Below are 13,640 nucleotides of genomic sequence, written 5' to 3'. Positions count from 1 at the left end.
ATCTAGAGCCAAGAGTAAAGGCATATGAAATATTTACTCAAAATACAAACTATCTGGAACAAAAGGGGAACTGAGTGTTTGATCAAACCTGTAGCTTAAAAGAAAAAAAGAAGGCTCACACCTGTAAACTCAGCACTTTGGGAAGTCAGGATGGGAGGATCACTTGAGGCTGGGATTTTTAGGTCTCTCAATCTGTTGTTTGGGATGAATAGTTTTCTGTTATTTAGTTGGTAATATTAGGTATCACCAGAAATGCTCATCTATGATGCTATGGAGATCAACAGATGTTTTAATGAGTGTCCACGGTACCTGTGGTCCTTTCCTAGCCATGGTAAATCAGTGGATTGTATCTAGTGATAAACTATGAAATATAAATAAATGCCCAGCCTGAGTTGGGCATTTGACTGAAGTTTTACAGTCTATCACTTAAATTACACAGTCTCCTTGGGAATATGAGGATATTTAAATAAGAGGCTGAGGACTCACTGATAGGAAAGAAATGTTGAAATATAAAGATTCTTGACTCTTGATTTTTAAATTTTTGGATATGGAGTCTTGCTTTGTCACTCAGGGTTAAGTGCAGTGGTGTGATCTCAGGTCACTGCAACCTCTGCCTTCCAGGTTCAAGTGATTCTTCTGCCTGAGCCTCCCCAGTAGCAGGCACATACCACCACGCCTGGCTAATTTTTGTATTTTTCTTTGTTTTGGAGGTGGAGTCTAGCTCTGTTGCCCAGGCTGGAGTGGCGTGGCATGATTTCTGTTCACTGCAATTTCCACCTCCTGGGTTAAAGTGATTCTCCTGCCTTAGCCTCCTGAGTAGCTGGGATGACAGGTGTGCACCACCACGCCCAGCTAATTTTTGTGTTTTTAGTAGAGACAGGCCAAGCTGGTCTCAAACTCCTAACCTCATGATCTGCCCACCTTGCCCTCCCAAAGTGCTGGGATTACAGGTGTGAGCCACTGCGCCTGCCTAAAATCTGTTTGTTTAAAAGTGTGTAACACCTCCCCCCTGCCTCTGGCTCCTGCTCCAGCCGTGTAAGAGGTATTTGCTTCCCCTTTGTCTTCTGCCATGATTTTGTTTCCTGAGGCCTCCCCAGAAGCCAACATCATGCTTCCTATACAGCCTGCAGAACCATTAGCCAATTAAACCTCTTTTCTTTACAAATTACCCAGTCTCATGTATTTTTTATAGCAATGCAAGAATAGACTAATATATCATCCTTAACAGTTAATGAAATTAATTGGAAGTGATTAGGGTTGTATATGTCTTTCTTTAATTTTGAGAGTTCATCATCAAAAAGTAACGGTAACCATGGCCATACAAAATGAACCATAGAGTTAGAATACAATCAATCCTAATTTTATAGAAAGACAAGAAAGCACAGGTCTTGATCTGTCTGTACCTTGTCTAATGGAGAGTGAGAGCTAAATTAGCAGTCCTTGTATTTGTAGGAGTTAGACTGTGTTTAATATAGGTGGCAATAGGCTGGGTGCAGTGGCTCACGCCTGCACTTTGGGAGGCTGGGGCAGGCGGATCACTTGAGATCAGGGGTTCGAGACCAGCCTGGCCAACATGGTGAAACCCTTTTTCTACTAAAAATATACAAAAAAGTAGCCAGGTTTGGTGGTGCTCGCCTGTAGTTGTAGCTACTAGAGGCTGAGTCAGGAGAATCGCTTGAACCTGCGAAGCAGAGGTTGCAGTGAGCTGAGATTGTGCTATTACACTCCAGCCTGGGTGATGGAGTGAAGCTCTGTCTCAAAAATAAATAAAACACAAATATATATAATATATAACTAAACTATGTTTATATTACATATATATATATATATATATAAATGCGTGTGTATACATACATACATATATCTATATGGCAATAGAACTTTTGCCTTAGCCTTCTGAGAAAGAACATGAAGATTTATTTTTCATCCAACTGATTACCTTTAGCTTCCAGGAATGGGCTGAGAATGGAAAGGGGTGGCACGGAATCTGGTTACTTACCTTTCTTGTTGAATGTTACAACCCATTTTCAGGGTTTCTAATTGGGAACATTTTTATTCTCATGTGCTGAAATATGTAATTCAAAAATTATATATTTCTGGGATATTTAAAAATATTTGATTAATCACTTCCTTAGAAGCACATTTTTGGTTCATCAGAATATCAGGCCAGAAGTGTTTTCAATGTTTCTAAAATTGTTTTCCAGCCATTTTAATTTGACTTAAAATTGATGTTAATTCTTAGTCCTCTTAGCTGACCTGTCAGCAGCTTTTGACATACTTGATTCCTCCTTATTCCTTGATAACACTTTCTTTTCACTTCCCTTCTCTATGACATTCTCTTGGTTTTCTTCTTAGTTTATATGTGTATGTATGTATATATGTTGCCTAGGCTGGTCTTGAACTCCGGGCTCAAGTGCTCCTTGTGCCTTGGCCTTCCAAAGTGCTGGGAATATAGGACTAAGCCACCATGTGGGGCCTGGCTTTCTTCTTATGTCATCAGTTACTGCTTCTCAGATTCTTTTCCCCCATTCCTTCTGTTCTTCCTGATCTTTGATATCAAAATGCTCCAAAGCTTAAATCATCCTATCTTTACTTTCTTTTTAAAATAATGTCCAGTCTCATGGCTGCCGATACTATCTATGTGCTTTTGATTCCTAAACTTATACCTCCAACTCAGACTTCTCCTAAACTGTAGACTCCAGTGTACCCACCTATTTGAAGTCATCACTTGTATATCTAGTAACTATTTTGGAGTTAAGTTCAGAACTGAACTATAGATCTTCTCTCCCTAAATCCATTCTGCTTGTAGTCTTCCCCGTCTCAGTTGGTTGTAACTATTTTTCTTTTGCTCCAGCCAGAAACTTTGAAATTATACTTGATTGTGTATTTACCTGTACCTGGTGTACCCATGCACATGCTCACATGTCACATCTAATTCATCAAGAAATGCTCTTGGTTATACATACAAAATATATCCAGAATCTTAGCATTTCTTACCACTGATTGGTGCTTACCTTGAGCCATCTTCACCTTTCATCTGGATGACTGCTGTAGCCTCCTCGCCAGTCTCTTTGCTTCTTCCTCTTTTGTTTCTTTGTAGTCTTCTCCACATAGCAGCCAGAATGAGTCTTGACAAAATATGTTACAGCATGTTTCTTCTCTGCTGCAATTACCATTGCTATGGGCCTACAAGGTTCTGAATGTGATGGGGCTCTCCATTAGTTTTCTGACTTACTCTGCAGCTCTCTCCCTTGCTTGTTTTCTTTCAGCCATACAGGCCTCCTTGCTATTGGACATTCCAGGAATGTTGCATTGGTAGCTTTTTCTGCCTGTAACACCCTTGTCTGCGTGGTTCACTATGTTACTTCAGGTCTTTGGTCAAATGCCACTTTCTTAGTGAGGGCTATTTTGATCAATTTTAAATAGTACAATTGTAGCTGTCCCTCTATTCTCTTATCCTCTATTCTCTTATTTCGCTTTTTCCTTTTTTCCCATAGCACTTATCACCTTATGGCATACCATCCAGTTGACTTTTGATGATGTTGGCTATTTATAGCTTGTCTTCCCCTTCAGAATGTAAGCTCTAGGATGTCAAGGATCATTGTTTATTTTGTTGCTATATTCCAAACAATAGATATTTGCTGCTGTTTTTTGTTAGAGAAGATGGAAATTTCTTCATTTTGCCAGAATTTTTCTAGGAATGGTGTTTTTTTTTTTTTTTAAATAAATTTGTAACAATTTGTAAAATTTGCCTGTAATCTCAGCACTTTGGGAGGCCGAGGCAGGTGGATTACCTGAAGTTGGGGGTTCAAAACTAGCCTGAGCATGGAGAAACCTTGTATCTACTAAAAATACAAAATTAGCCGGTGTAGTGGCGCATGCCTGTAATCCAAGCTACTTGGGTGGCTGAAGCAGGAAAATCACTTGAACATGGGAGGTGAAGGTTGTGGTGAGCCGAGATTGCTCCGTTGCACTCCAGCCTGGGCAACAAGAGCAAAATTGCATCTCAAGAAAAAAATTTTTTTTTTAAGTTGTTGCTTTTAAACTTTTCCCTGCTTCTGATTAGTATAACTTGTTTGATTCTTTGAGTGTTCAAAGATCCTGTCTGATTGTAAATTGAAGGCATTGAAAAAATCATGATAATATAATTTTGTGCTGGAGGTAGAGTGAATATCTCCTTAGCTCCTGTCAAATATCTGTCAAGGCCTGTTTAAAAGAGTATTACATTATAAAAATTTTCCATTTCTCTAAACTTAAAAAAATTGTACTTATCATAATGTAAATGTAAAAAATTATACTTATAGATAAATAGGTATGACCTTGTATGCCAAAAGAAGACTTTTTCATTTTTTCATTGTAACTTTAGTTCTGAGGTTTATACAATTATGTGTAATTCCTTATTTTTTTCTGGAAACTTTTATAATAGCATTTATATAAGGCTGGAGAGGGCATAGCAGGAATAACAAGGCTGGAGCAAGAGGGAATTGAAAAGTTACACATAAATACGTATATACTGAGATGCAGGTATATAACCATTTTGAGTGATCCCCAGGCCGAACTTAACATTTAAAACAGTTGTTTTAAATGCTCTATTCATCCACCCATTCAACAAATGTTTACCCAGTAACTAGCTGAACTAGGGATAGCTAAATGAATCATAGTGTCTGTTTTTGAGGCTTCTCAGTCTAGACATAATGACCAATAATTTAATTATCGTTAGTAAAGTGAATGTCAGGTGCTCTATTTGAAGTAAGCAGAGTGGTCTGTGGAGATGTTGGAGGTGGGATGCTCATTCTGCTAAGGAGTAGAAGGCGTTTCAGTGTTAGAAGTTTACTATCCCAGGTGGTATGATGTGAAGATTATCTTTAAAACCCTGAGCCTGTTTATAGGCTTAAAAATTTGTATTTGGCTTCCTCTTTACAGACCTTGTAAAATTTTTGGTGCTTAATGGAGATGAGATACTGTGTAAAATTCTTTCTTAAACACAGTTGCTTTGCTTTCATCTAATACTTCTGTCATTTAACAGTTTACTAAGGTTTCTCCCAATTCAAAGATTCTGTGATTCTGGGGTTGTTGCTTTTCTCTTTGCATTTCATATTACAGTCCTATAGTCTTCTCTCTTTGTTTTGGAGCCGGAGTTCACTCTGTTGCCCAAGCTGGAGTGCAGTGGCAAGACTGAGTGTTTGGTTCCCTACCTGCTGTGATTTGCAGGATATTCTGTGCCCATGGGGAGCAGCCATGAAAGTAGGAATGTGGCAGGTTTCTGATTATAATGTAGTTAATTAAGTAGTTAATTACAGAGATGGAGTCTTGCTACGCTGCCCAGGCTGGTCTGAAACTCCTGGCCTCAAGCTGTCCTCCTGCCTCGGCCTCCTAAAGGATTACCAGTGTTACAAGCATGAGCCACCTTGCTGGGCCTCTGATTCTCATTTTTGATAGTTCTGTCTGGGCCTGGCCCTAAATATCCCTACCGTCTTGCTTCCTTCTCTCATTGAGGGTCTGCTTATATCTCATCTTTGAAATATTTGGTTGTTTTTTTTAAGTATTATCCGCCATGTTAATGTTCATTCTTCATGGAAATCTCCTCTGCCCCTTTTATGAACCATGAAGTTTACAATGCTCTTTTCTCCTTAAATGTATTGCCTATGACATTCTACTAAGAAGATAAACATCAAACTTAAACTACTTTGGTTGAAAATGTGATTTTTAATCCTTTAAACAGTGATAACTTTATTTTCCTATCATGTTGAAGCAGACCACAATAATAAGAATTCTTGGAAATGGAATGTTTTTGTAGAAAGTCAACTTTAAAAAGAAATTTTTTTTTTTTGTAGACTTTCTTCCCTTAACTCTCATTTTTCTCATTAACATAACCTTACCCCTCTTTATATGACCAGTGCATTCATTCTAGTTTTACACCCTCTGTGGCAAAAACTGGAAGGGCCTATTAGCCATTTGTCACCAATAATTTATTGATTCCAACATAATAAATGGGCATGTCTTCTTCTTCCACCTTTTTCTTATGGCACAGTAGAATGATATTAACTGGCATTGTAATTATAGTGCAATTTCATCTACTTGAATATACTAACTCCCTGAATAAGAAATACAGGCTGTTAGAGGAGGAGGGTGAAATGGAAATACAGATTTGTAAGCTAGAACTGATTTTTTTTTAAGGGAAAAAGAATAACTTCATATCTGATCACACTTAAAACATTGCTAGTATTTCCTTGGATTAGCTTTCTGTAAATAATGAATTTTTGCCACTGCACATGTTAAAAATAACTGTATATAGCTACTATCTTTATGCAGAGCAAATTTCGAAGTGACTATTGAAATCATATACCTGTTAATATGAGAAGCTGAAGCCCCAGGAACAGAAGATTCTATAGACCTCTCCTCCCACCTCAAATTCTCTGTGTAGGATAATTATCTGGATTGTGTATACATATATATATATATATATATATATATATATAAAATATATGTATAATCCCAAAGTGCTGGGATTACAGGCGTGAGCCACCATGCCCAGCCAACAGAGATGTTTAAGAAAGACTATTATTATGTAGCAAATATACAGTTGCTTCTTGGCCTTTTGGCTAAGATTAAGTGTAAATGTAAATTTAGAACTATAACCTTCCTTCGTATGGATTCTATATTGATTCTCCTCTGTTTTTAGGCTCTTAGAGGAGTTGGATAGAACCTACCTTGATAACTGTAGAAACCAAGTGGATTTTTAAACATTTCATTGTATTATATATCATATATTTGTAGTCCTCTAGACTAGATTGAAGTTAGGAGAAGACTCCAGTCTGTATTTGACATGTATTTGATCTTTGGAAAGAGACAGCAGTATTGAAATGTTTTTGTCCCTTTTTTCCAATAAGCCTTTTGCACTCATAGAATTGTTATCTTTTAAAAGAACTTAGATTCGCTGTTTTAATTGCTGATCTTAGGCCTGCTGTAACTGTTTTTTGCCCCTTTTTCAGACTATTTCAAATACATGTTGGAAGTATGTGATCTTATTACTGCTTTCTTCCCATGTGTTCCCATAATATGAAAACAAAAAGAGATCGTGTATTTTCTTTAACACTATGTAAATAATCATAGCCGACATTCGCTGATTAGTGTTTTCACATGTATATTAAAATTTGTCATACATCTCTGTGGGATAGACTGTTGTTTATCTATATTTTATAGATAAAACACAGAGAACTTGTTCATCATTACACAGCAAGTATAAGAAGTATAGTAGGGATTCAAACACCAGAAATTTGTTTTGTTTTGTTTTGTTTTCTTTCCTTTCTTCCCCTTCTTTCCCTTCCTTCCCTTCCTTCTGGTCTTTTCCTTCTTTCCCTCCCTCCCTCCCTCCTTCTTGCTTTGTCGCCCAGGCTAGAGTGCAGTGGTGCCATCTCAGCTCACTGCAACCTCTGCCTCCCGGATTCAAGCATTTCTCTGCCTCAGCCTCCCGAATAGTTGGAATTACAGATACCTGCCACCATGCCCAGCTAATTTTTGTATTTTTAGTACAGACAGGGTTTCCCCATGCTTTCCAGGCTGGTCTCCAACTCCTGACCTTGTGATCTCCCCGCCTTGGCCTCCAAAAGTGCTGGGATTATGGCCGTGAGCCACCGCGCCCAGTCCTTTTCTTCTTTTTTTTTTTTTTTGACTTCATTCTTCTGCCTCTCAACATAAAGATGTTGTAGAGACCCAGCATAAAGGACTCTGAACCTAACCAAACAGAATAACGGGTGGCCATTCACATTATACAAATATTTAATGGGGGATTTCTATTAAAAAGCAGATTTCCAGAGTGTGTGCTATGTTTTCTGGTGAAAAACTCGGAGTCATTTGAGTGGTATAGGACCTTTTCCTCACTCCTTTTTAATCACTTAACAAATGCCAGGACTGTCCTTGGTTCAGTGGGCTATCCTTGGTGCAGCTGTTGTTCTTTCCTTGTGAAGAATAGTCCAGTGTTGCCCAAGGTAGGTAAGGCTTGTTGAACTGAAAGAGGAAGTTGGCTTTGGGATGAGAGGTACCATGATGGACAAATACATACAGGCGCCTCTCCTGAGTCTCTAACCATTATTCAATTTATATGCAACTTTAAAAAATACATGTATTAGGCCGGGCGTGGTGGCTCACGCCTATAATCCCAGCACTTTGGGAGGCCGAGGCGGGTGGATCACAAGGTCAAGAGATCGAGACCATCCTGGTCAACATGGTGAAACCCCATCTCTACTACAAATACAAAAATTAGCTGGGCATGGTGGCACGCGTCTGTAGTCCCAGCTACTCAGGAGGCTGAAGCAGGAGAATTGCTGGCGGAGGTTGTGATAAGCCGAGATCGCACCATTGCACTCCAGCCTGGGTAACAAGAGCGAAACTTCGTCTCAAAAATAAATAAATAAATAAACATGTATTATATAAAACAAAGGAATAGAAAAGTTTCAGAATCGGCACATTTTGAGTATTTATTTATATTTGATGATTTTTTATTAGGTAGTTATTATTTAGAGCCTGAAATCTACCTTTACTGTTTGAGGATATTTATGTGCCCATTAATGATCTTGCATATTCTACTATTGGCATTTTAGATTACATCACCATGTGACCTAATTTTAAATTATTAATTTCATTTTAAGGGTATTGCCAAGTTGGGGTGAAGGGTTTTTTTGTGGGTAGTTTTTAAGGATTTTTAAATGGATGGGAAAAATAATTATTTAGGATATGACAACTTTTTTTTTGAGTTGGAGTCTTGCACTGTCACCCAGACTCTGGAGTGCAATGGTGCAATCGTGCAATCTCAGCTCACTGCAACCTCCGCCTCCCGGATTCATGGGGTTCTCCTGCCTTAGCCTCCCAAGTAACTGGGATTACAGGTGCACACCACGACACCTGCCTAATTTTTTATATTTTTAGTAGAGACAGGGTTTCACTATGTTGGCCAGACTGGTCTCAAACTCCTGACCTTGTGATCTGCCCGCATTGGCCTCTCAAAGTGCTGGGATTATAGGCGTGAGCCACCATGCCCAGCCTTTTTTTTTTTTTTGAGACATAGTCTCACTCTGTCTACCAGGCTGGAGTGCAACGTTGTGATCTCTGCTCACTGCAACCTCTGCCTGCCAGGTTCAGGCAGTTCTCTGGCCTCAGCCTCCAGAATAGTTGGGATTACAGGCACGCACCACCACGCCAGCTAATTTTTGTATTTTTAGTAGAGATGGCGTTTTGCTCTTGTGGCCCAGGCTGGAGTGCAATGGCGTGATCTCCGCACACTGCAACCTCTGCCTCCTGGGTTCAAGCGATTCTCTTGATTTAGCCTCCCTAGTTGCCGGGATTACCGGTGCCCATCACCATGCCCGGCTAATTTTTGCATTTTTATTAGAGATGTAGTTTCACCATGTTGGTTGGGCTGGTCTGGAACTCCTGACCTCAAGTGATCCACCCACCTCAGCCCTCCAAAGTGTTGGGATTATAGGCGTTAGCCACTGTGTGGGCCCATACTTCTTTTTTCCTTCAAGTAATTTTATTTTATAAATGTAATGCTCATATTACACAAGCTATTCATTTTAATGTATACTCTTTTACAAGCAGTAGTTTAAAAAGTTCATTGCTACAAGGATATGCAGTTATCTGAGTGGAGAGAGTTCTATTTTTGAGCCTCATTTATGTCTTGGTGTTAAACTTGCCATTGGATTTTTTTCTCTTCTAGTTTTTTTTTTTTTTTTTTTTTTTTTTTTGAGATGACATTTTGCTCTTATGGCCCAGGCTGGAGTGCAGTGGCACAATCTCAGCTCACTGCAACCTCCGCCTCCTGGTTTCAAGTGATTCTCCTGACTCAGCCTCCCCAGTAGCTGGAATTACAAGCGCCCACCACCGTGCCTAGCTAATTTTGGTATTTTTATTAGAGACAGGATTTCACCATGTTGGCCAGGCTGGTTTTGAACTTCTGACCTTATGTGATCCTCCCGCCTCAATCTCCCAAGTGCTGGGATTACAGGTGTGAGCCACTGCACCCAGCTTCTCTTCTAGTTTTATGTTTTAAAGTAACGATTGTCTCAACTGATAATAAAAAACTATGATGCATGAATAGATAAAAGAATGAAGGTATTGTTATTAAAGTGTCTGTTTTTCTGAATTCGGGGCTTATTCAGCTTCTTAGAGTAGAGACACCTAGAGCTAAGTCCAAATTTTATTTTCTTGTGTGTATTTCATATATGAGAAAAGATTTCCATTCGTGTTTTTATGTTTGACATTAATAATGATCAGTAAACTTTTTCTGTAAAGGGCCAGATAGTAAATATTTTATGCTTTATGGGCCATATGGTCTCTCTTGCAACTACTCAACTATGCCATTTTGGTGTGAAAGCTGATGTAGACAGTATGGAAGTGAATTAACGTCTCTGCTTCCATAAAACTTTAGAGGGATACAAATTTGAGTTTAATATAATTTTCATGTGTCACAAAACATTTTTCTTTTGATATTTTTCAGCCACTTAAAAATGTAAAAACCATTTTTACCTTATGGACTGTGTAAAAACAGGTTATAGGTCAAACTTGTCTGTTCGGTAATTGTTTGATGACCCTTGTGACTGTACTCATTGTCTTCTCTTTACTTCCCTTTCTTTTAACATTATCTCCCTTATTATTCTGTTTTGCTGCTCAATCATATATTTTATTTCATTGCTAATGTGTATATAACTTGATATTTTATTTATTTATTTATATTTACTTATTTTTTTTTTTTGAGACAGAATTTCGCTCCTGTTACCCAGGCTGGAGTGCAATGGCACGATCTCGGCTCACCGCAACCTCCGCCTCCTGGGTTCAGGCAATTCTCCTGCCTCAGCCTCCTGAGTAGCTGGGATTACAGGCACGCGCCACTATGCCCAGCTAATTTTTTGTATTTTTAGTAGAGACGGGGTTTCACCATGTTGACCAGGATGGTCTCGATCTCCTGACCTCGTGATCCACCCGCCTCGGCCTCCCAACGTGCTGGGGATTACAGGCATGAGCCACCGCGCCCGGCCCAACTTGATATTTTAAAATTAAATTTTAAGCTATGGAGGGTAGGGGTCCATAATTTTGGCCTCTTTAATACCTTGCATATTTATAAAATTTATATGCTTAGTAAAAAGTTGGGAGGATTGCAGAGAAGTAATATCAATCATTTAATATTTGAAGGATTGTTATATAAATTGTTTCATTTCACTTATTAGTTTATTAAACATATGTTCCAGAATGGTTCAATCGGATTAAAGAATAAAAGCGTCTCAGCAGTAAGCTAAAGGAGAGAGAGTCTGCAGATTGGTTTTGTTCTTTGTGTCATATACTGCGATTGATGATATGAGAAGTCCTCATTTAGTTCTTTGACCTTTTTTTTTTTTAAATGAGATGGGATCTTGCTCTGTGGCCGAGGCAGGAGTGCAATGTTGCAGTCATAGCTCACTGTAACTTGAAACTCCTGGGCTCAAGCAATCTTCTTGTCTCAGACTCCCAAGTAACTAGGATTTACAGGCACACACCACCATGCCTAGCTAACATTTTTTATTTTTAATATTTTTAGAGACTGGGTTTTGCATTGTTGCCCAGGCAGGTCTCAGACTCCTGACCTGAAGCTACTTTTTGTATTTTTAGTAGAGACTGTGTTTTGCTCTGTTAGCCAGTCTGGTCTAGAACTCCTGGCCTCAAGTGATCCACCCACCTCAGACTCCTAAAGTGCTGGGATTATAAGCATGAGCCACCACCATGCCTTGCCTCTTACCTTACCTTTTTTTTTTTTGAGACGGAGTTTCGCTCAAAGAAATGGTTCCGGCCACCTTTCTTTAAAAGTATTGTTTCAGGCCGGGCGCGGTGGCTCACGCCTATCATCCCAGCACTTTAGGAGGCCGAGGCGGGCGGATCACAAGGTCAAGAGATCGAGACCATCCTGGTCAACAAGGTGAAACCCCGTCTCTACTAAAAATACAAAAAAATTAGCTGGGCATGGTAGTGCGCGCCTGTAGTCCCAGCTACTTGGGAGGCTGAGGCAGGAGAATTGCTTAAACCCAGGAGGCGGAGGTTGCGGTGAGCCGAGATCGCGCCATTGCACTCCAGCCTGGGTAACAAGAGGGAAACTCCTTCTCAAAAAAAAAAAAAAAGTGTTGTTTCACAAAGTGAGTTAGTAGAATTCCACAGTGAAATAAGATTGGAGAAGTTAAGTACAGTTTCTACCAACCCATTTGTTTAATAAAAACCAATGATTAAATTTCAAACTGTCGTTTCAACTAATTTGCTTGAAAGAAATGGAAGGTTGAGTAAAGGTAAATAAAGTAAATAAAATGTAAATGAAGAGAGTATCTGGCAATTAAAGTACTTAGTGTGTTTTTTCCTTGACTCAGCAAACATTTTGTTTGAGTGTACTGCTGTGGGGAATGGAGACTAGTGAGTGAAGTGCACAGGAGGGGTATGCCATTCAGCTTGAGTGGTTGAGGGGTTCCAAGAGGACCCATATCTTGGGGAGGTGGTGTTTGAACTTCTTTTTTCCCTTTATTAGCTTTAAAAGTTACTTAAAAATGCATATCCCAACAGTTCCCTGCTCCCAAATTGAGCTCATGCTATGCTTATAATTTTGTAGCTAGCTTTTTGCCTCTGTGTAGTACTCTATCATGTGCATATTTCCCTATCAGTAGATATACATTAACCTCATTTAAAACCTTGCTGCCTCACATAATCATGTGGTATATCATTTATTTATTTACATTATTTCCTATTGCTGCATATCTAGGTTTTTAACCCTTTAAGAGTGAATATCCTCATACACATACATTTCTTCTGTTGTGTAAATTAAGTTTTAAATGTTGAGTAGTAGGTGAAGGGACTGAGGACTGATGTGGAGGAAAAATGTTTTCTAGGTTAAGGGGACAATGCATAGTTTGAAAACCTTTGCTGAAGCAAATGGCAGGCTTTCAGGAAGAAGTATCTTTGTTTCTGTGCTACGGAGTGCAGCACCTTCCATTTTCTCCAGTCATATGCTAGAGCATCTCATTTTATCGTAGATATTTTTTACTGAATAATTCATAGTTATTTTCTTATTTCGAGATTTAAAAACTTTTTAAAAATAAATGTTACCCAGTGGAGAAGCAGAATCACAAGCCAATAAGATGATTATTCAGAGGTCACACAGAGGTGAAGTGGGAGTTCTGGAAATAGAGTTTTTGTTTTGTTTTGTGACAGGGGTGCACTGAAGCCTCAACCTCCCAGGCCCAAGTGATCTTCCCACTTCAGCCTCCTGAGTAGCTGGGACTACAGGCGTGTGCCACCATGCCTGGCTAATCTTTTTATTTTTTGCAGAGATGGGGTCTTCCTGTGTTTCCAATGCTGGTCTCCAACTCCCGGGCCCAAGCAGTCCTTCCCCTCAGCCTCCCAAAGTGCTGGGATTACAGCTGTGAGCCACCATGTTCATTCTGGAAATAGAGTTTTTATCTTAGCTCTGTCTCCTGAGAATATCTTACTCAGTGTAAATCTCCATTACTGTCCAACTTAAGAAAAATTAGTTAAATCTTAAAATGGCTATTTGAGAATTGCTGTTTATCAAGTAGATATATGAAAATGGCATAAATGACTTAAAGTACATGAATTACATTTCATTATACATA

The 13,640-nt window shown here is 39.1% G+C and overlaps 1 protein-coding gene across 15 annotated transcripts in view; it reads left to right on the top strand.

Moving 5' to 3' along the window:
• ACAP2 (ArfGAP with coiled-coil, ankyrin repeat and PH domains 2) overlaps nt 1-13,640 on the top strand; it is a 166,507-nt gene that overhangs the window by 34,250 nt on the left and 118,617 nt on the right. The window lies entirely within an intron of this gene.

Source organism: Callithrix jacchus, chromosome 15, assembly GCF_049354715.1.
Source record: "Callithrix jacchus isolate 240 chromosome 15, calJac240_pri, whole genome shotgun sequence".
Taxonomy (NCBI): domain Eukaryota; kingdom Metazoa; phylum Chordata; class Mammalia; order Primates; family Cebidae; genus Callithrix; species Callithrix jacchus.
The sequence above is the reverse complement of the archived record's forward strand: the minus strand, read 5'-3'. Positions and strand labels throughout refer to the sequence as shown.